This window comes from Patagioenas fasciata, chromosome 24, assembly GCF_037038585.1.
Source record: "Patagioenas fasciata isolate bPatFas1 chromosome 24, bPatFas1.hap1, whole genome shotgun sequence".
In the NCBI taxonomy this organism is placed as follows: Eukaryota; Metazoa; Chordata; class Aves; order Columbiformes; family Columbidae; genus Patagioenas; species Patagioenas fasciata.
Window position 1 is genome coordinate 2,488,196 of NC_092543.1, and position 21,855 is coordinate 2,510,050.

General features: G+C 48.1%; 1 protein-coding gene across 4 annotated transcripts in view; it reads right to left on the reverse strand.

Annotated features, from left to right (window-relative positions):
- PKNOX2 (PBX/knotted 1 homeobox 2) overlaps nucleotides 1-18,855 on the reverse strand; it is an 87,454-nt gene extending 68,599 nt beyond the window's left edge. For 2 of the 4 annotated variants that reach the window (XM_065855843.2, XM_071798748.1), the window contains exon 1: nucleotides 18,751-18,855. The gene's annotated coding sequence lies outside the window, so the exon portion shown is untranslated. The remainder of the gene's footprint in view (nucleotides 1-18,750) is intronic. The other 2 variants (XM_071798750.1, XM_071798749.1) reach the window with 2 other exon arrangements.
- Between the last annotated feature and the right edge of the window lie 3,000 nt (nucleotides 18,856-21,855).

A 21,855-nucleotide genomic window follows, 5' to 3' on the forward strand; every position in this document is an offset into this window, starting at 1 on the left:
AAGGAAAGGAAAGGAAAGGAAAGGAAAGGAAAGGAAAGGAAAGGAAAGGAAAGGAAAGGAAAGGAAAGGAAAGGAAAGGAGGAAGGGGGAAAAGGGAAGGGGAAGGGAAGGCGAAAGGAAGGGAAGAGGGAAGAGGGAAGAGGGAAGAGGGAAGAGGGAAGAGGGAAGAGGGAAGAGGGAAGAGGGAAGAGGGAAGGGGAAGGGGAAGGGGAAGGGGAAGGGGAAGGGGAAGGGGAAGGGAAAAGGAAAGGGAAAGGGAAAGGGAAAGGGAAAGAAGGAGAAGGAGAAAAAATAAATAAACATAAAAAATTTAAAAAATAATAATAATAAAAATACAAATGTCAGGCTGGAGCGGGGGAGCCGTCCCCAGCCCAGCGCTGCGCAAATCCACGTCCCCCCAGCCCCCCGAGTCATCCCGACAAACCCAAAGAAACTGTTTAAATCTCTTTTTTTCTTCCATTCGCCTTTAATGAAGCGAAACCCCCATCTCGGCGGAGCCGCCTCATCGAGCGCGATGGTTTTGTGCCCATTACGGAAAGACAATTACAGGAGTAATTGGAAACGCCGGCGGGAGCCGCCAGGAACCCCCATAAATAAAAATATTCCCCTTAATAAGCTGCGCCGGGGGGGGTGGCTGAGAAAATCAACATAATTACAAGTGATGGAAAAACAACCAGCGGGCGGCGAAGGGTCCGCGAGAAAACTTCAACTTTGGGCCAAAAAAGGCAAAAATCACCATTTTTTCCCACCTGGATGGAGCTTTTTGGGATGTGACGTGATGTGGACGTGATCTCCCTTGACTTGAGTGAGGCATTGGACACAGTCTGCACAGCATCCTCACAGCTGAACTGAGGAGTGCGGTCTGGATGAGCGGGCAGTGAGGTGACTGCGAACTGGCTGAAGGGAAGGAGCCAGAGAGTCGTGGGCAATGGGCAGAGTCCAGTTGAGGCCTGGATCCAGTGCAGGGCCTCAGGGGGCAGTGCTGGGGCCGGGATTATTCAATATATTCATCAACGATTTGGACGAGGGAATAGAGTGACTGTCAGCAAGTTTGCTGGTGACACCAAGCTGGGAGGAGTGGTGACACTGGAAGCTGTGCTGCCATCAGAGACCTGGACAGGCTGGAGAGCTGGGCGGGGAACATTTAATGAAATAGAACAAGGGCAAGTGTAGAGTCTTGAATCTGGGCAGGAACAACCCCAGGTTCCAGTGTAAGTTGGGGAATGAGCTATTAGAGAGCAGTGTAGGGGAAAGGGAGCTGGGGGTCCTGGGGACAGCAGGGTGACCATGAGCCAGCACTGGGCCCTTGTGGCCAGGAAGCCAATGGGACCTGGGGTGGGTTAGAAGGGGGTGGTCAGTAGGTCAGAGAGGTTCTCCTGCCCCTCTGCTCTGCCCTGGGGAGACCACACCTGGAATATTGTGTCCAGTTGTGGCCCCTCAGCTCCAGAAGGACAGGGAACTGCTGCAGAGAGTCCAGCGCAGCCACCAAGGTGCTGAAGGGAGTGGAGCATCTCCCGTGTGAGGAAAGGCTGAGGGAGCTGGGGCTCTGGAGCTGGAGAAGAGGAGACTGAGGGGGGACTCATTGCTGGGGATCAATATGGAAAGGGGCAGTGTCAGGAGGATGGAGCCAGGCTCTTCTGGGTGACACCCAGTGACAGGACAAGGGGCAATGGGTGCAAACTGGAACACAGGAGGTTCCACTGCAAGAGGAGAAGCAACTTGTTGGGGGTGAGGGTGGCAGAGCCTGGCCCAATGTAACACAAATTCCTCCACAACAGGTTGTTGGTTAATTTTTCTATGCAAAACACGATTATTTGAGGCAAATTTTGGGGTTATTTTCACGTTAAAATGAGGGTTTTGGGGGTGGGTTTGCTCATTGGAAGGAGGAAAAAGGGTTTTTTTCCCTAAAACTGTGGGGTTTTGCCCCAAAATCTGTCCCGACGCGGCTTTAGTGGCGCCTGCAAAGTGGTTTTAAGCAAGAAAAGGCCTTGAAATTAGGGTTTCCATCCCAAAAAAGCCACTCAGGCATCAAAAAGGGGCTTTGAAAGAGGAGTTTGCACCCAAAAATGGTCTTAAAATTGGGGTTTGCAGCAAAAAACGTCCTTTAAAGAGGATTTTGCACTGAAACCTGCACAGGGAAATTCTGTATTTCATATTTTTATAGATATATTGGTTATAATTTTGTTGCTATTTGGGGTCTTGGGCGGGTGGAGAAGCCGAAGATGCTGGAACATTCTCCCCAATATTAATAGAATTCTCCCCCAAAATAATAAAATATGCCTTCAAATTATAAAATACTCCTAAAGAAATCATAAAATACACCAAAATAAATTATAAAATGCCATAGACAATCATAAAATGCCCACCAGAATGCAGAATTATTCCAAAGAAATAATAATTAAATACTCTCCCGAATTAATAATACCCGCCAAAAACAATAAAATACTCCAAAATAATTCATCAGATCCTCCCTAAATAAATCAGGAAGTCCTCCAAAATAAAGAAGATGCCATGAAAAATAATAACCCCCAATAATAAATATTAATAATTAATAATAATAATAAATAATGATGGTAAATAATAATAACAATAAATACTAATAAACCACCCCAAGTGTCGCCTCTGGTTTAGAAACCACGTTCGGGTCGTTATCGCAGAACGAGGTCTATGATAAAACTCCTTGATTTCCTTCCTCTTGCCCTTCCGGGGGGATTTTCCAGCTCCTATGGATTCCAACCCACGCTGAGATTTAATGGTTCATTAATATCTATATATTTTTTCTTAATATATCTGTTTTTTAATATTAATGCTCTGCATTTCTCCTTGGTCCCCGATTATTTTGTTCTCAACGGGGCTCTCACGATTCTCCCCATTATTTTTTGAGCCTTCGCTGTGACGTTGAATAATGTTAAATAATAATAAATCATATCAAATAATATTAAAGAATATCAAATAATGATATTGATTGTATTAAATATTATTAAATAATATCAACTATTAATAGATATCATTAAAAGTCCTGCAAATCTTCACGCACAAAGATCCCAGAGCTGCAAATTCCCCTGAGTCCTGTGGGATTTTGGGTTAAATTCTTGCAAATTCGGGGAGGAAATGGGGCGATCTGGGGAGGTTCGGGTGCGGGTGGGAGCGTGTAAGGAAACGTGCAAGGGAGCGTGCAAAGGACTGAGCAAGGAGGGGGAATGGGAGCTGCAGGAGTGCAAGGGAGTGTGCAACGAGTGTGCAAAGAAGTGTGCAAGGAAATGTGCAAGGGAGTGTGCAGAAAGTATGCAAAGGAGCACGCTGGGAGTGTGCAAGGAGAGTGCAGGGAGTGTGGAAGGGAGTGTGCAAGGAGGTGTGCAAGGGAGTGTCCAGGGAGTGTGCAGGGGAATGCGCACAGAAGGATGAATGGGAGCTGCAGGTGTGCAAGGAAGCGTGCAAGGGAGTGTGCAGAGAGTATGCAAGGGAGCATGCTGGGAGTGTGCAAGGAGACTGCAGGGGAGTGTGTAAGGAAGTGTGCAGGGAGTGTGCAGAAGAATGTGCATGGAAATGTGCACAGGAGGATGAATGGGAGCTGGAGGTGTGCAAGGAGTGTGCAAGGGAGTGTGCAGGGGAATGTGCACAGAAGGATGAAGAGGAGCTGGAGGTGTGCAAGGAGTGTGCGAGGATTTGCCCAGGGAGTGTGCAAAGAGCCTGCAGGGGAACAGGCACTGAGGGATGAACAGGAGCTCCAGGTGTGCAAAGAAGAGTGCAAGGGAGTGTGTAAAGGAACAAGCACGGGAACACACAGGAGAATGAGCAGAAGCTGGTGGTGTGTGAGGAAACGTGCAAGGATGTGTGCAAGGGAGTGTGCAGGGGAATGTGCACAGAAGCTTGAATGGGAGCTTCAGGTGTGCAAGGAACATGCAGGCTTTGAAAGATGAACTGGAGCTTCAGGTGTGCAAAGGAAGTGTGCAAAGGAGTGTGCAGAGAGTATGCAAGGGAGCATGCTGGGAGTGTGCAATGAGAGTGCAGAGGAGTCTGCAGGGAGTGTGCAAGGGAGTGTGCAAAGAAGCATGCAAGAGTGTGCAGGGAGTGTGCAAGGGAGTGTGCAGGGAAATGTGCACAGAATGATGAATGGGAGCTGCAGGTGCATGCAGGCATTGAAAGATGAACAGGAGCTGCAGGTGTGCAAGGGAGTGTGCAAGGAAGTGTCCAGGGAGTGTGCAAAGAGTCTGCAGAGGAACAGGCATTGGGGGATGAGTGGGAGCTGCAGGTGTGCAAAGAAGCGTGCAAGGAAGAGTGCAGAGATTGAGCAGGGGAACAAGCACTGGAAGATGAACAGGAGCTGCTGGTGTGCAAGGGAGTGTGCAAGGGAATGTGCAGGGAGGATGAAAGAGGAGCTACAGGTGTGCAAGGAAGCATGCAGGGGAGTGTGTAAGGGAGCATGCAGGGAGCGAGCAGGGGAATGTGCAGGGAAGGATGCGTGGGAGCTGCAGGTGTGCAAGGGAGTGTGCAAGGAATTGTGCATGGGAGTGTGCAGGGAACAAGTAGGGGAACATGCATGGGAGGATGAATGGGAACTCCAGGTGTGCAAGGGAGCGTGCAAGGGGTTGTGCAGGGGAATGTGCAAGGAGGATGAAATGGGAGCTGCAGGTGTGCAAGGAAGAGTGCGAAGAGCGTGCAAGGGAGGGTGCAAGGAGGGAGCAGGGGAACACGCAGGGGGATGAACGGGAGCTGCTGGTGTGCGAGGAATCGTGCAAGGATGTGTGCACTGAGTGGCCTTGGAGGATGAACAGGAGTTGCAGGTGTGCATATATCATCATATATCATATCTATCACGCATATTACCTATATTGCCTATATTTTCTATATGATATGTTAGTATAGAATGTATAATATTTATCCTATATTATATATCTCATGTGTTGTAGTAATGTAAAATAAATAATAAACAAATAATAAATAATAGTAAACAAGAAATAATATGCAAAAATAATAATATATAATATGTTACATATCGTGCATAATACATAATATATAATGCATAGTAATAGCAATATATAATACATATTATAAACATACATAGTTAATAGTTCATTATATATAAATAGTTCATTATTTATCTTAATAGTTCATGATATTGTATTATATTGATAATATAGATTCTATATTATTCATACAACCTATGCTATCTATATATTACATGTATGATGAATATGCATATCTAAGATATTCTATACATATACATTATGTAATATACATATTCTACACTATACAGATGATACTGATAATCTAGATTATGCAGATAATATATACAATATAAAATACATTACCTATATCAGTATATATGTTTTATATATAAATTATGCAGATAACATATATAATATAAAATATATTAGCTATATCTATCAGTATGTATGTTTTATACATATATATAACATATTGTCTATGTAATTATAATAAATACATTTTGATGGATTTTCACACACGTATAATGTAAATGTATATCAAAGTATATATTATAAATGGGCAGAAAACCAGTTATTCTACATATTCTATATGATGTATTCTATATTCTATATATCTATGCGGCGCATCCCTCTCCAAAGCAAGGTTCCCATTATTCCCACTGGTTTTGTGACAGAGCTCAGATTGATTCCCAGGTCAGGATCTGGCGCACGAGCCCCGTCCTAGAAATGCAGCATCACAGTAACCCTGAGAGGTTCGAGACAGATGGAGAAACCCTAATATTTGAGATTCTGGAGGGAAATCTCCTTTCCAGGGACCTGTTCTGTTGGATTCTGTTCAACCCAAAGTGAATTTGCGGAGATTTCCGCGGGGTTGGCAGAAACAGAGATTTTTACAGGAAAAAGATAAATGCAGAGACGCACGAGTTCTGCTCCATCTTCTGTCCTCAAGTCGCACGAATTCTCTTCCTCAATTTCCAGAATTATTTCTCCTGAATTTACTAAATGACCTGAATTCATTCTCTTGAATTCCCTAAATTTCCCAAATTTCCCATTCTCCTGAATTTCCTCAATTTCCTGAATGCACCAACTTCATTTTCCCAAATTTCCCAAATTTACTGAATATACTTCACAGAATCACAGAACCCCAGAGTGTGAGGGGTTGAAGGGCCCTGGAAAGCTCACCCAGTGCAATCCCCCATGGAGCAGGAACACCCAGCTGAGGTTCCACAGGAAGGGGTCCAGGCGGGTTTGAATGTCTGCAGAGAAGGAGACTCCACAACCTCCCTGGGCAGCCTGGGCCAGGCTCTGCCACCCTCACCCCCAACAAGTTGCTTCTCCTCTTCCAGTGGAACCTCCTGTGTTCCAGTTAGCACCCATTGCCCCTTGTCCTGTCACTGGTTGTCACCCAGAAGAGCCTGGCTCCATCCTCCTGACACTGCCCCTTTCCATATTGATCCCCAGGAATGAGTCCCCCCTCAGTCTCCTCTTCTCCAGCTCCAGAGCCCCAGCTCCCTCAGCCTTTCCTCACACGGGAGATGCTCCACTCCCTTCAGCATCTTGGTGGCTGCGCTGGACTCTCTGCAGCAGTTCCCTGTCCTTCTGGAGCTGAGGGGCCACAACTGGACACAATATTCCAGGTGTGGTCTCCCCAGGGCAGAGCAGAGGGGCAGGAGAACCTCTCTGACCTACTGACCACCCCCTTCTAACCCACCCCAGGTCCCATTGGCTTCCTGGCCACAAGGGCCCAGTGCTGGCTCATGCTCACCCTGCTGTCCCCAGGACCCCCAGCTCCCTTTCCCCTACACTGCTCTCTAATTATTTCCCTACATTTCCCAAATTCATTCTCCTGAATTTCCTCAATTTCCTGAATTTCCCAAATTTACCAAATATAAGACAATAACAAAACTATTTGGTACTTTTCAACCAAAACCACATCTATTATTTGACTCAAGAAGATTATTTGACGCGCAAAGAAGGGGACGCGGGACGCAATTCCCCCATCATTTTGGGGACAGAAAAGCAAAAATGACTTGATTTTCCAAAGCATCATTTCCATCCCACTATCCCCACGTTTTATTCATCCGGCGACGGCTTCCCAAACGTTTCCCGCAGTGAGAAGCGCGCCCCCCGAAAGGAGATTTAATTAGCAAAAAATCTCGTTAGGCAAACGAAATTACCCGTAAGACAATCCTCCTCTGGACAGGGGGTGCGATTAAGCGAAGCCGTTAATTGCGAGCGGGTTTTTTGGGGAGGGGTTAATGGGAAGATCCCCCTGTGCTCGCCGAGAAGCCTTTGAGTGTCTCATCAGCAAATTCCTTTCAGCACCCCAAAAACCAGCAAAACAAATGAAAATCTGGAGGTGCGCGCGTAGAAAACCCCAAATTTAGGTGGGGTGAGATTGGCACCCACCGGGATGAAAATGTGCATTTTTGAATTGAATTTCAGGTATTACAACACGATTCATATCTCTTATTTAAGGCTTTTTTAACCTTAAGGCTGTGGGAATGTTCACTCGGGTCCCTAATGACACCTGGGAGCGCGGCAGCGTCATAACCGTAATGGCAGCGTCATAACCATAACGGCCTTCGTTTCGTTTTAGCAGCCCTAAGATACTGATTTCCCCCCCAATGATGCCTTTTTCCCCCTCCATGGGTTCCCAAGACCCAAGAATTTCGGGTCACCACGCAAAATATGGGGAGATTTGGGGTTTTTGGAGGTGCGGTGTGAAGATGAGGTTGCCAAGAAACAGCCCGGAGATGCGCAGCCCCCACTGCATCCCCCCCAGTATTAATAGTATATTAATAATAAATATTAATATTATATGAAGATAAAATAGACAATCTTCTGTAACATCCTTCAATATATATTGGGAACTACATATACTATTATGTAATAGTCCCCAACATATGATATTCCTCAATACATTCCATCAATATATTCCAAATATTATATATATAAAATATATATCCATATATGGGTAATATAATATAGTAAAATATTGTATAATATTCCATATATATAAAAGAATATAATATTCTACAATATATTCCCCTATTCCATTCATTATTAATATATTTTATTAATAATAATATTATTAACAATATTATGACTAAACTATTATTGATATTATATATTAATTTATATTAATATATGTATTTAATTATATATTGATTTTTATATATGCCTATAAAACATATACCCTGTTGAGGTCATTAATTGGGTGTCCTACAAGGACCATTGCTAATTTGGGTGCCCTTTTGAGGTCATTAATTTGGGTGCCCCGCTGGGGTCTTTTGTTTGGGTGCCCTGCAAGTCTCTTTGCTAATTAGGGTGCCCTGAGAGGGTCTGTGTTAATTAGGGAGCCCTGCAAGGGGCCATTGCTAATTTGGGTGCCCTGTGAGCATCGTTGATCATTTGGGTACCATCTCATGGTCTTTCATTGCTGATTTGGGTGCCATCCCACAGTCTCTGCTGATTTGGGTGCCCTGCAAGGACCGTTGCTAATTTGGGTGCCCTATCAGCATCATTGATCATTTGGGTACCATCTCATGGTCTTTCCTAATCTGGGTGCCCTACAAGGGTCTTGGCTAATTTGGGTGCCCTACAAGGACCTTTGCTAATTTGGGTGCCCTATTGAGCATCGTTGCTGATTTGGGTGCCATCCCAGAGTCTTCGCTATTTTGGGTGCCCCACTGGGGTCTTTTGTTTGGGTGCCCTACAAGGGTCTTTGTTAATTTGGATGCCCCATCAGCATCTTTTCCCAATTTGGGTGCCCTACAAGAGTCTTTGTTAATTTGGGTGCCCTAATGGGGTCTTTTATTTGGGTGCCCTACAAGGGTCTTTGCTAATTTGGGTGCCCCATGAGCATCATTGCTGATTTGGGTGCCATCCCACAGTCTTTGCTAATTTGGGTGCCCCATTTGGGTCTTTTATTTGGGTGCCCTACAAGGGTCTTTGTTAATTTGGGTGCCCTACTGAGGTCACTCATTTGGGTGCCCTACAAGGGTCTTTGCTAATTTGGGTGCCCTGTTGAGCATCGTTGCTGATTTGGGTGCCATCACACAGTCTTTGCCAATTTGGGTGTCCCACTGGGGTCTTTCATTTGGGTGCCCTACAAGGGTCTTTGCTAATTTGGGTGCCCTACTGGGGTCTTTTATTTGGGTGCCCTACCGGAGTCTTTGTTAATTTGAGTGCCCTACTGGGGTCATTAATTCAGGTGCTCTGCAACAATCTTGCCAATATGGGTGCCCCATCAAGATCTCTTCCTAATTTGGGTGCCCTACAAGGGTCTTTGTTAATTTGGGTGCCCCATTGGGGTCATTCATTTGGGTGCCCCATCAAGATCTCTTCCTAATTTGGGTGCCCTACAAGCACCTTTGCCAATCTGGGTGACGCAGAAAGAGGCTCCGGGGTGACTCCCGTCGCTGGCCTGTGGATGTTTTGGGCGCTTCACCCCAAAATCCCACGAGTCACATCCTCGTTGGGGGACCAGGAGGTTCCAGGACCCCAAAATCCTCCCCCCCGCAGCCCCTTAACGGCTCCGCTCGCGCTAATTGTACAAAGTTAATGGGGGAATGCGCTGGAGGGGAAATTAAAGGGAAAAAAAGGGTAATGACCATCAGGGCAGCAATAAACCAAAATTAATGGTGCGTGGGAAGGAATCTTGTCCACTTAATACCGGCTTGGAACGCTAATAGAATAATGGAAGAGCCAGGGGTTCGCTCTGCGGCACCAAAACACCTTCTGGGGGGGAGATTTTTATTATTATTATTTATTTCCATTTTCTTCTCAATTTTTCTTTTCTTCGGGTCTTTAAATTTCTATTTTGTCATTTTGCACTTTTTGTTTTGCTTTTTTTTCCCCATTTCCTTTTCATTTTTTTTTCAAATTTTCCTTTTTAATTGTTTTCTTTTTAACCAAATTTCTTTTCTTTCCCGCTCTTTTCCTTCCTTTTACCCACTTGAAAAAGCAAATCCCAACCATTCCCCCAGTGCACCGAGGAGCAAAATCCCACTTGAACCCCAACCGCATTGCGCGGGGATTCCCGATTTTCAGCATCTCAACTTCATCCCAGCAAATTTTAATTACAGAATCACAGCATGGACTGGGTTGGAAAGCCCTCAGAGCTCATCCAGTCCAACCCTTGGTCCAACTCCAGTCCATTACCAGATCGTGGCACTAAGTGCCATGGCCAATCCCAGTTTAAAACCCTCCAGGGCCGGTGAGTCCAGCACCTCCCTGGGCAGCCATTCCAATGCTGACCACTCTCTCTGCACAGAATTGCTTTCGAATCTCCAGCCTCAATTTCCCCTGGCAGAGTTGAAGCCCCTGCCCCCTTGTCCTGTTGCTGAGTGCCTGGGAGAAGAGCCCAATCCCCCCTGGCTAGAACTGCCCTTCAGGTCGTTCTAGAGAGTGCTGAGCTCAGCTCTAAGCCTCCTCTGCTCCAGACTGAACAAGCCCAGCTCCCTCAGCCTCTCCCCATAGCTCTTGTGCTCAAGTCCCTTCCCCAGTCTCGTTGCTCTTCTCTGGACCCGCTCCAGCACTTCAATCTCTTTCCTGACCTGAGGGGCCCAGAACTGAACACAACACTCCAGGTGTGGCCTCCCCAGTGCAGAGCACAGGGGCAGGATCACTGCCCTTGTCCTGCTGACCACGCTGGTTTGGGTACAGGACAGGACACCATTGGCCTTCTTGGCCACCTGGGCACACTGCTGGCTCATGTTGAGCTTCCTGTCCATCAGTCCCCCCAGGTCCCTTTCTGCCTGACTGCTCTCCAGCCACTCTGTGCCAACCTGGAGCGCTGCAGGGGTTGTTGTGGCCAAAGGGCAGGACCCGGCACTTGGCCTTGGTGAACTTCATCCCATTGGAATCGGCCCATTTTTCCAGTCTATCCAGAGCCCTCTGCAGAGCCCTCCTGCCTTCCAGGAGCTCCACGCTCCCTCCCAACTTGGTGTCGTCACCAAATTTGCTGCTGATGGTCTCAATGCCCTCATCTAAATCATCAATCAGGATGTTAAACAGGACTGGACCCAACAGTGACCCTGGGGACAGCACTGGTGACTGGTGAGCTGGATGCAGCCCCGTTCCCCAGCACTCTCTGGGCCCGGCCAACACAACCAATAAAACAGTTAAAAACACTGAGTTTTGTTAATACATCAAATATTGTCTTTTTCCTGTAGGAAAATCTTAATTTTTCACCCTAAAAATGCCAAGGGGGGATAATTATTATAAACTGGGGATGATGGATCATCCCGGGTTGGATGCTCCAGCACAGTGGAAAAGCAACAACCGGGCCCAAATATCCCAAATTCTGTGGTTTTTCCCCCAAAAATTCACATTATCCAGATGGAAAACCCACCCGGGATGGGGGAACAACCCGTTTGTGTCCCCCGACAAGCAAACCGAGGAGTAAAGGAGAACTGAACCCGGATGGGCCGTCCCGGCCGTGGGTCGTGTTGTGATTTTCAGGGCTATTTTAAGCCGAGATCTCGTTTCACCAACAATTTCTCTGGGTTTCATGTGACGCGGGGCCCGAAAATAAGCAGGCGGCTGCTCCCCCGACTTATTGAAATATGAACTTTAAATAGTAAATATTGGTTCAATTACCAACGTGTATCCCCCCCCAAACCCGAGCAGGTATTTGGAGCCGGCGCAGCTCGGCTCATCCCCGGCGATTAATTAAATTAACACAAAGAGGGGCTTGTTGAGCGGCCCTGAGTGGAGTCCAAGCGGGGAACAGGAAACAAAGGGGCTGAATTTTGGCTGCTGGGGTCTGGGGATCCCGGGTCGGGGTGTCCCCCGGTCGGGAAAAGAGTTCGAGGGGGTTTGCTAAGGGGGCTTATTAAGGGGGGTGTTAAAGGGGTTTATTAAGGGGGTTTTGCTGGGGGAGTCTTGCTAAGCAGGGTTTTGCTAAGGGGGGTTGGCTAAGGGGGGCTTATTAAGGGGGTTTTGATATGGGGGTCTTCCTAAGGGGGGATTTCTAAGCAGGGTCTTGCTAAGAGGGTTTTGCAAAGCGGGGTCTTCCTAAGGGGCATTTGTGAAGCGGGTCTTATTAAGCGGGTTTTGCTAAGGGGGTCTTGCTAAGCAGGGTTTGGAAGGGGGTCTTATTAAGGGGGGTTTGCTAAGCAGGGTTTGCTAAGTGGGGTCTTGCTAAGGGGGCTTTGCAAAGCGGGGTTTATTAAGAGGGTTTTGCTGAGGGGCTGCTAAGGGGGGTTTTGCTAAGCAGGGTTTGCTAAGGGGGTTTGCTAAAGGGGGCTTATTAAGAGGGGTTTGCTAAGTGGGTCATCCTACGGGGGTCTTTCTGAGCAGGGTCTTGCTAAGTGAGGTTTGCTAAGGAGGTTTTGCAAAGCGGAGTCTTCCTAAGGGGGATTTGTTAAGGGGGTTTATTAAGGGGATTTTGCTAAGGGGGTCTTGCTAAGCAGGGTTTGAAAGCGGGTCTTATTAAGGGGGGTTTGCCAAGTAGGGTCTTGCTAAGGGGGTTTTGCTGGGAGGCTGCTAAGGGGGCTTTGCAAAGCAGGGTTTGCTAAGGAGGTTTTGCTAAGAGGGGTTTGCTAGGAGGGTCTTATCAAGGGGGGTTTGTTAAGCAAGGTTTGCTAAGGGGGTTTGCAAAGCAGGGTTTATTAAGGGGGTTTTGCTGAGAGGCCGCTAAGGGGGGTTTTGCTAAGCAGGGTTTGCTAAGGGGGTTTGCTAAGTGGGTCATCCTAAGGGGGGTTTTCTAAGCAGGGTCTTGCTATGCGAGGTTTGCTAAGGGGGTTTTGCAAAGCGTGGTCTTCCTAAGCGGGCTTTGTTAAGGGGGTTTTGCTAAGGGGGTCTTACTAAGCAGGGTTTGGAAAGGGGTCTTATTAAGGGGGGTTTGCTACGGGGGCTTTGCAAAGTGGGGTTTATTAAAGGGGTTTATTAAGGGGGTTTTGCTGGGGGTGGTTGCTAAGGGGGTGTTTGCTAAGGGTGGTTTCGCTGAGCAGGGTCTTGCTAAAGGGATCTGGCTAAGCAGGGTTTGCTAAGGGAGTCTTGCGTAGGGGCTCTTACTGAGAGGGCTTTGCTAAGGGGGGGTTTTGACAAGCGGGTTTGCTAAGACGAGCGTGCTAAGTGGGCTTTGCAAAGAGGGGTTTATTAGGGGGTTCTGCAAAGTGGGGCTTATTAGGGGGGCTTTGCAAAGCGGGGTTTATTAGGGGGTTCTGCAAAGTGGGGCTTATTAGGGGGGCTTTGCAAGGCGGGGTTTATTAGGTACTTTGCAAAACGGAGTTTATTAAGGGGGCTTTGCAAAGCGGGGTTTATTAGGGGGCTTTAGCGTAAATATTCTCAGCGGGTCCTTTGGATGTTCGGGGTTTTGGGAACACGAAAAGGGGAAAAATGGGGGAAAAACCCCCAAAATTCTGGTTTTTGAGGCGGTTTGGGGAATGGGGAATGATTTAGTGTCCCCAAAAGGTGGAGCAGGATCCATAAAATCGCAGCAGCAGCGCAAAAATCGGCCGAGTATCCCACAAAATTCCGCCTGCATTCCCAAAATGGCACAAATAGCAACAGAACTGCACCAGCATCCCCCAAATTGCACAGATATCCCTAAAAGTTGCACCAGAATCCCTAAAATTGCACAAAGATCATTAAAACTGCACCAGTATCCCTAAAAATTGGACCAGTAAATGGTACCAGCATCCCTAAAATTGCACCAGATTCCCTTAATATGGCACCAGGATCCCAAAAAATTGCACCAGCGTCCCTAAAATTGCACAAATATCCCTAAAATTTGCACCAGAATCCCTAAAATTGCACAAACGTCATTAAAACTGCACCAGTATCGCTAAGAATTGGACCAGTATCCCTAAAATTGCATCAGTAAACAGCACCAGTATCCCTAACATTGCACCAGATTCCCTAAAAACTGCACCAGCATCCCTAAAATTGCACCAGAATCCCTAAACTTTGCACTAGAATCTCTAAAATTTGCACAGATATCATTAAAACTGCACCAGTATCCCTAAAAATTGGACCAGAATCCCTAAAATTGCACCAGCATCCCCAAAATGGCACAAATATCATTAAAAGTTGGATTGAGATAATAATTATATAAATTTTTAAAAATAAAATAAATCCATAAATAAAATATAATAATAATTATAATAATAATCATCATCATCAAATAAAAATTATAATAATATATTATTATATTATATATTATTATGTTATGTTATGTTATGTTATGTTATGTTATGTTATATTATATTATATTATATTATATTATATTATATTATATTATATTATATTATATTATATTATATTATATTATATTATATTATATTACATTACATTATATTGTATTATATTTATTATATGTTATATTATATTATATATTCTATTATAATTTTATTATTATTGTTGTTGTTGTTGTTGTTGTTATTATTATTATTGTTATTATTATTAAGAACTACTACAAATCTCTCCTTGTTTAGCTCCTCGAGCACAGCGAATGTGCTCAGAATGCAGATGTGCGGGGTTTGAACCCCGTTCTCTCTCTATGGGTCCCGCTCGCCGCCCCCGCGCTGACCACTGGTCGCTGTTTGACAGGAGGGGGTTCAGCGGCCAACGGAACGGAAGAGGCGGAGGGGTCGGCTCAGGGACCTAATTCAGTGCAGTGGAAAAGGGCTGGAAAACCATGGGGAAAGAGGAAATGGGGGAGGGAGGGAGGGAGGGAGGGAGGGAGGGAGGGAGGGAGGAAGGAAGGAAGGAAGGAAGGAAGGAAGGAAGGAAGGAAGGAAGGAAGGAAGGAAGGAAGGAAGGAAGGAAGGAAGTCAGTCAATAAAAGGGGGAAGGGGAAAATGGGGGGAAAAGGAAGGGGAAAGGAAAAAAGGGAAAAGGAAAAAGGGAAAGAGGAAAAGGAGGAGGAAAAGGAAAGGGGGAAAAGGAAAGGGGAAAAAGGAAAGGGGGAAAGGAAAGGGGGAAAGGAAAGGGGGAAGAAGAGGAGGAAGAAGAGGAGGAGGAAGAGGAGGAGGAAGAGGAGGAGGAAGAGGAGGAGGAAGAGGAGGAGGAAGAGGAGGAGAAGGAAAAGGGACTAAAAAAAAGTGGAAAAGGAGAAAAAGGGGTGGAAAACAGGCAAATAAGAAGGGCCATGACACAGCGCCTGGGGATGCGGGTTGGAGCGGAGATGGGGTCGATGGGCTTAAAGGGCTTAAAGGTCTTTACCAACCAGAACGATTTCGTGATGCCACAATTCCACGGGAATTTAAAAATCAACTAAGATTAGAGAAATAATCATAATAAAAAGTAAAACAAAATAAAAAATAAAATTAATTTAAAATAAATTTTCAAATTAAATTTTAAAATTAAATTTGATAATTCAGGTGAAAATTAAACTGAAAAATAAATTGAAAATTAAATTGAAAATGAAATCTCCTCCTCCCCGTAGCCCCGGGGATCCGCTGCGTCCCGCCAACCACAACCAGCCCTTTTCCTCTTTAATTAAATAATCAAATTAATACCAACCAGCGCCCCAGGAGCTCCCAAATATTCACCAGACACCAAGTGCCACCCATGCGGGGCCTGAAGGGGGTTTGCCGTTCCCCTCTGGACACACCAAGGGCAAAGCAAACCCAGCCCTAACCCCGTGCCGGGGGTCGTTTCGAGGCGGCACCGTAAGGAGCTGATTAACGACACCGGGAACCATTTCATTCCTTCGGTGATTTGGTGAAGCCCCCGGTGGTGGCAGCGAAAACCCATTGGGAACGGAGATATTGGAGCTTCAGGCGTGGGTCAAACCCGCTCGGCCCAACTTCGGCATTTTTCCTTTAAAAAAAGGTGATTTCCTTTAAAATTGGCAATTTCCTTTAAAAATAAGAGAAATTCCTTAAAAAAAAGGAAATTTCCCTAAAAAAAGGAATTTCCTTTTAAAAAGGAATTTCCTTTATAAAAGGAATTTCCTTTACACAGGGTGATTTCCTTAAAAAATGTGATTTCCTAATTAAAAAAGGTGGTTTCCTTAAATAAATAGGTGATTTCCTTTCAAAATGGGAAATTTCCATAATAAAAAGGGATATTTCCGTTAAAAAAAATTTGTGTTTAAAAAAGGAATTTCCTTAAAAAATGAGATTTCCTTAAAGGAAAAAGGTGTTTTCCTTGATAAAAAATATTGTTTCCTTACAAAAAAAAGTTATTTCCTTTTAAAAAAGGTCATTTCTTCAATAAAAGAGGAAATTTCCCTTTTTTGAGGAAATTTCCTTTTTTTAAGAAATTTCCTCTTTTTTGAGGAATTCCAATTTCAAAAAATGGAATTTCCTCAAAAAAAGAGGAAACTTCCTTAATAAAAAGAAAACCTCCTCAAAAGAAGGAAATTACCTCAGAAAATGAAATTTCCTTGATAAAAAAGGAAATTTCCTCAAAACAAGGAAATTTCTTCAAAACAAGGAAATTTCCTCAAAAAAAGAAATTTCTTCAAAAAAGGGGACATTTCCTAAAAAAAAGGAAAATTCCTAAAAAAAGAAAGGGAAATTTCCTCAAAAAAAAGGGAATTTCCTCTTCCTCTCCATCCCCACGATCCCGTGGGGACGCTAAACGTCACTTTTCCCCTCTATTTCCCCCCGTCCCATGACATCGGGGACATTTAATGTCCCATTTATCAAAACCGGGACATTTCTCAAATTCTATAGATTGAATTGAAAATTCTGGGGGTCACGTGACCACCTCAAGGCCCTTTTTTGGCGGGAAAAGGCCACAAATTAACTTAAAAACTTCCATTTCGGGTTGACAACGAGCACAGCCCAACATCGCCAATTAACCTCTGCCGTAATTAACCTCCGGCAATTAACTCGTGCCCCTAATGAAGGAATTAAGGGGAATTAAATGAAATAGCAAGGAGGGGGAAACACCAATAAATCTGGGGGAGTCCCAGTCGCATCGTACGGCTCCAATCCCCCCAAGTTCTCGTACTTTTTAACGCAAATCATCCCAATCTCAATTAATTCACCCAAATCTCAATTAATTCACCCAAATCCTGCATCATGCTGAAAATAAATACCACTTTTCCCACGATTTAATGACGCCGAGTGTGCCGAGTCAGCACTTTTCGGAGGCGCCATTCCCGTCGTGTCCCCCCCCTCCCCCCCAAATTTCCCGCCGATTGAAATCAAGGTGAAATAAATGAAATTAAAAGCCCAATTAAAGGGTTTCGCCTCTTTGAGTCGCTCCCAACAAACAGCTGCCCCACCACCCCGCCAGAAATCATCGGGGGGGTTGTGTGTGTGTCCCCCACCCCGGCCCCATCGTCTGATCTGGGAGCTGGAAAATTTCCTGGTGGGTTTTGAGTTTCCCGGAGAGCGATAAAAACAACAAATCCTGGGAAGGGAGGAAAATGGGGAACAAAAGAGGCCGAGCGGAGATGGGACGGGGGACGGGGGACGGGGGCAGGGGGGGATGCAGAGCCAACCAAACTTCCCCGAGTCGCGCGACGCCGCACAAAATCCCGCGGAAATTCAGTATAAATTCAATATAAATTCAGTATAAATCCTGTATAAATTCAATATAAATTCTAAAATAATTCTAAATACATTCTAAATAAATTCTAAATTATTTCTAAATTAATTCTATATCAATTCTATATCCATTCTATACAAATTATTGCCATTCAACATTACTTTACAAGCCCCCCCCGTCACTGCGAAGCTGCAAAAAGGGGTTTATTTAGGGTTTGGATGTGCTGGGGGGGGGGGAGGGTCCCAAGGAAATGGGGTGCACCAAAAAAAGTGGGGGCACTAGGGAATGGGGGAAGGGGGGGTATTGTTGAGCTCTGTGTGTGTGTGTGTCCCCGAAAGTGGGTGCTGGGGGGGCACCCTGAGGTGAAGGGGGGTGTGGGGGGTGCAGAAGGTGCCCCCGTTTTGCACGGGGGAGGCAAATGTGCGGCTGCAAAATGGGCTGATCCAAACCAGCCCGGGGGGGCGAATTGCAAGAGGTTGGGGGGGGTGCAACGGGGGGAGCTGCAAATCCATGTGGGGGGGTTGTAACTCCTGGGGGGCTTTGCAAGCGGTTGGGGGGGGCTGTAAACCCCCCAGCGGAGGGAATTACAATTGAATGGGGGGGGGCTGCAAAGTCCTGGGCGGGGGGGGCTGAACTGTAACTGGCCGGGGGGGTTGCAACTCCTTGGGGTTTGGAAGGGGCTGGGGGGTTAAGAATTGCAACCGGTTGGGGGCTTTGCAACTCCGGGGGGGGCTGCAAACCCCTGGGGGGGTTTTGCAACTGCTCGGGGGCTGCAGAGGGTGTTGCGACCGGCCGGGGGGGGTTGCAACCCTTTTGGGGGGGGCGTTGCAAAGGATTGGGGGGGTTGCAACTGCCCGGGGGGAACTGCAGCAAGTCCGGGGGTGCTGGAATCCCCCGGGGGTTCATTGCAAGCGGCAAAGCGGGGGGTGCAACCGGGGGGGGCGTGCAGTCGGTCCGGGGACGTTGTAACCGGGAGGGGGGGTGCGAACCCCGGGATCGCCGCAACCCCCCGGGATCGCCGCCCCCGGCCGGGAGGGTCACCGCGGGAACCGCAGCCGCTTGGAGGGCAGCCCGGAGCGGGGGGGCGGAGAACGGAGCGGGGGGGAAACCGGACACCGGACACACACACACGCTGCAACCGCGGCCCGCGCTCCCGCACCGGGCGGGGAACCGCAAGTTACTTCCCGCACCGAAGAGGATGGAGACGGGAGAGGGGAGGGATGGGGGGGGTGTCCCCGCCACCGCCACACGTGCCCCGCCGGCCCGGCCGCTTTGTCCGCGGCGCTCGGCGCGGCTCCGCCCGCCCCCGCGCGGCGGCCCCGCCGGTGAGTGACAGCCCTACCTGCCCGCCAATCTTCATCACACCGACACCGGCCTGACAGCGCGGCCGCCGCTTCGCCGCCCGCCCGCCCGGCCCCGCCGCGCCGCCGCCGACACGCCCCGCCCCGCCCCGCCGCCGACACACGCCCCCGTCGCTAGGCCACGCCCCTCCCGCCGCTAGGCCACGCCTCCGCCGCCGGGACACGCCCCCGCCTCCAGGACTCGCCCCTCCCGCCGCTATTACACGCCCCTTCCCGCCACGGACACGCCCCCCGGACACGCCCCCTCGCCGCCTCAGCGCAGCGCCCCCTGCTGGCCGGCGCTACGCGCGCACCCCCCGTGCGGTCCTGAACCCTCCAAATGGTTCTGAGACCCCCCCCGGGTACCCCCAAAATGGGCCCCATCAGCACTTGGGTGTTCTCCGGGTCACCACTCAGACCCCTCCTTAATATTTGCCCCCTCCAAAATGTGCCCCCGAATCACATTTGCCCCCCAAAACACCATTTGCCTCCAAACATTTACTTCCATCCCTATTTGCACGCCCCTAGACACCCCCAAATGGGGCCACTCAGCACCTGGGTCCCCCCCAGGGCACCACTCAGTCCCCCCCAAACATTTACCACCCCAACACATGTTCCCCCCCGCAAGTCACATTCAGAGCCAACCCAGTGACCTTCAATCCCTCCACACTACACCCACAGACTCCCCCCCTTAAATTTAGGGCACCCCAAAAATCCCACCCAGGCACTTCCTGCACTGGGAGCACTGGGAACAGTGGGGGAGATGGGGGCACTGAGGGCACTGGTGGAACTGGGGGCACTGGGAGCACTGGAGGCACTGGGGGAACTGAGAGCTCTGGGGTTGCTGGGAGCACTGGGAGCCCTGGGGAAGTGCAGGCACTGGAGGCACTGGGAACACTGGGAGCACTGGGTGCACTGGGAGCACTGGGGGCACTGGGAACACTGGGGGCACGGGGAACACAGGGAACACTGGGGACACTGGGAGCACTGGGGGAAGTGCAGGCACTGGGGGCACTGGGAGCTCTGGGAGAACTGGGGGCACTGGGTGCACTGGGGGCGCCGGGGGAACTGGGACCACTGGGAGCACTGGGGGCACTGGGGGCGCTAGGGGCACTGGGAGCTCTGGCAGCACTGGGAGCTCTGGGGGAAGTGCAGGCACTGGGAGCACTGGGGGTACTGGGAGCACTGGGGGCACTGGGAGCACTGGGAACACTGGGGTCACTGGGCCAGTGGCCGTTTGCAAAGCCCCCTTTTTAATTTAAAACCCTCCTTCCCGCTCCGCTCCAAAAATCCACCCCATAAAAAATATTTCGGGTCATGGCCAAAACCACCCGAGTGCTCCACGTCCGAGGGTTCTCCTGACTCTGGTTCTTCTGCAGCGAGAACCCCAAGTTCACCCCTCGAGCATCCAAAGGTCATTCCCTGAGCATCCCAAATTCACCCCTCGAATACCCAAGTTCATTCCTTGAGCATCCCCAGTTCGCTCAAGCATCCCTCGTTCCTCAGGCATCCCAAATTTACTCCCTGAGCATCCCATGTTCGCTCCTTGAGCATCCCAAGTTCATCCCTCGAGTATCTCAATTCCACAAGCAACCCATGTTTGCACCTTGAGCATCCCAAGTTCACTCAACCATCCCTCATTCCCTGAGCATCCCACGTTCTCTCCTTGAGCATCCCAAGTTCATTCCTCAAACATCCCAAGTTCAATCCTTGAGCATCCCAAGTTAATTCCTCAAGCATCCTATGTTCCCTCCTTGAGTATGCCAAGTTCACCCCTCGAGCATCCCAAATTCATTCCTTGAGTATCTCAAGTTCACTCCTCAAACACCTCAAGTTCATTTCCTGAGCATCCCATTTTCAGCTCTCGAGCGTCCCACGTCTGCTCCTCAGGCATCCCACGTTCACTCCTTGAGTATCTCAAGTTCAATCCTTGAGCGCCCCAAGTTCATCCCTCGAGTATCCCAAGTTAATTCCTCAAGCATCCCATGTTTGCACCTTGAGCATCCCAAGTTCATCCTTGAGCATCCCAAGTTCATTCCTTGAGCATCCCAAATTCACACTTTGAGCATCCCAAGATTGCTCCTCGAGCAACTCAAGTTCATTCCTTGAGTATCCCCGGTTCATTCCTTGAGTATCCCATGTTTGCTCCTCAGGCATCCCAAGTTCACTCCTCAAGTATCCCAAGTTCAATCCTTGAGCATCCCAAGTTAATTCCTAAAGCATCCCGTGTTTGCGCCTCAAGCATCCCAAGTTCATCCTTGAGCATCCCAAGTTCATTCCTTGAGTATCCCAAGTTCACCCCTTGAGTATCCTCAGTTCTTTACTTGAACATCCCATGTTTGCTCCTCAAGTATCCCATGTTTGCTCCTCAAGCATCCCAAGTTCATCCCTCAAGGATCCCAAGTTCATCCCTCGAGCACCCCGAGGCTGCTCTTTGAACATCCCAAGTTCATCCCTCAAATATCCAAAATCCATTTCTCAGACACCCCATTTTTGAGTATTTCAAGTTCACTCCTCAAGTACCCCAAGTTCTTTCTTTGAGTATCTCAAGTTCATCCCTCAAGCATCCCAAGTTCACCCCTGGGCACCCCAAGTTCGCTTGAGCATCCCCAAGTTCACCCCTCGAACATCCCAAGTTCATTCCTCGGACTCCCCATTTCCAATGCTCAAGCATCCCAAGTTCACCCCTCGAGCAGCCCAAATTCATCCCTGAGCACCTCAAGTCACCTCATTCCCCTCCGGACGGTCAAACCAACTCCTCTGCTGTTTTGGGAACATTTTTTCCTCCAGGAAAAGCGCTCGGACGTGGATTTTTCCTCCACAAATGTCAAAGCCGCTTCTTCCCGCTGAGGGTTTTCCAGGGGTTAATTATCATCCCTCGTTAAAAACCTAATTTCCAGGCTGAACTGGCTCCTCTTCCACATCCAGGACCACCAGATCGTGGGGCCGGATCCTTCACTAAAGCGCCAAGCGCTCGGAGCGAGTTTGCTAAGATATCGCACGTTTGGCGAGCGCGGCGCCACGGATAACCGGGAATATTTACATATTTTACATAATGGGAGAAAACAAACGACGGCAAATGGAGCGGTTCAGTCTGCGGCGTTCGG